At 38.0% G+C, this 1,013-nt stretch overlaps 1 non-coding gene across 1 annotated transcript in view; it reads left to right on the top strand.

Annotated features, from left to right (window-relative positions):
- Positions 1 to 557: 557 nt before the first annotated feature.
- Positions 558 to 1,013, top strand: part of LOC141525133 (small subunit ribosomal RNA) — a 1,906-nt gene continuing 1,450 nt past the window's right edge. The window contains exon 1 of the ribosomal RNA XR_012478808.1: positions 558 to 1,013. This exon is cut by the window's right edge and continues 1,450 nt beyond it. This is a non-coding gene — a ribosomal RNA (small subunit ribosomal RNA).

Below are 1,013 nucleotides of genomic sequence, written 5' to 3' on the forward strand. Positions count from 1 at the left end.
AGCGCACAGTATATAGTATAGTATAATATAGTATGTATAGTATATTCAGTTAATACTTAAATGCTGCTAGACTACGAGAGGATTATTATGCTTAGTATAAAAACAGTATCTCTGAACGCATCACAGCCACGGGTCGATGTCTATGACTGAATGACTCCTATGTGGTAATCGCTTCGGCGTTTATTAACGTGTATGTCTTCATGTTTGAAGAATACATTTATTCAATACTGAGTAATCGACTCACTTGTTTCCGAGCAAGAATACTAAAAGAATAATAGAAGCACGTTTACGTGTAAATAACCAAGTCGCTTAGGATTGATATCTAGCGAGAGTTGAAGTTTTTCAAAATCAGAGAGGGTGTTTGAATATGTTGTTTCACTTATACGTGAATAAATAGATATTATTATTAAAATAAAAGTGTTGTAAGAAACTTATATTTCAAATCAGCACCGCTTTTACAACTGTTAGTGGGACATTATATCATGAAAACTAACATGTTTGTATTAGTGTAAAAAAGAGATTTCTAAATGTTCTATTTAATAAAACATGGACGAAGCTCCCTGGTTGATCCTGCCAGTAGTCATATGCTTGTCTCAAAGATTAAGCCATGCATGTCTTAGTACACGCCATATTAAGGTGAAACCGCGAATGGCTCATTAAATCAGTTATGGTTCCTTAGATCGTACCCACATTTACTTGGATAACTGTGGTAATTCTAGAGCTAATACATGCAAACCAGAGTTCCGACCAGAGATGGAAGGAACGCTTTTATTAGATCAAAACCAATCGGTGGCTCGTCCATCGTTAATTATGGTGACTCTGAATAACTTTTTGCTGATCGTATGGCCTTAGTGCCGACGACAGATCTTTCAAATGTCTGCCTTATCAACTGTCGATGGTAGGTTCTATGCCTACCATGGTTGTAACGGGTAACGGGGAATCAGGGTTCGATTCCGGAGAGGGAGCCTGAGAAACGGCTACCACATCCAAGGAAGGCAGCAGGCGCGCAAATT

The sequence above is a fragment of the Cotesia typhae genome, unplaced genomic scaffold, assembly GCF_013202065.1.
Source record: "Cotesia typhae breed Kobodo isofemale line unplaced genomic scaffold, CoteBio_Ctyphae contig_25, whole genome shotgun sequence".
Lineage (NCBI taxonomy): Eukaryota > Metazoa > Arthropoda > Insecta > Hymenoptera > Braconidae > Cotesia > Cotesia typhae.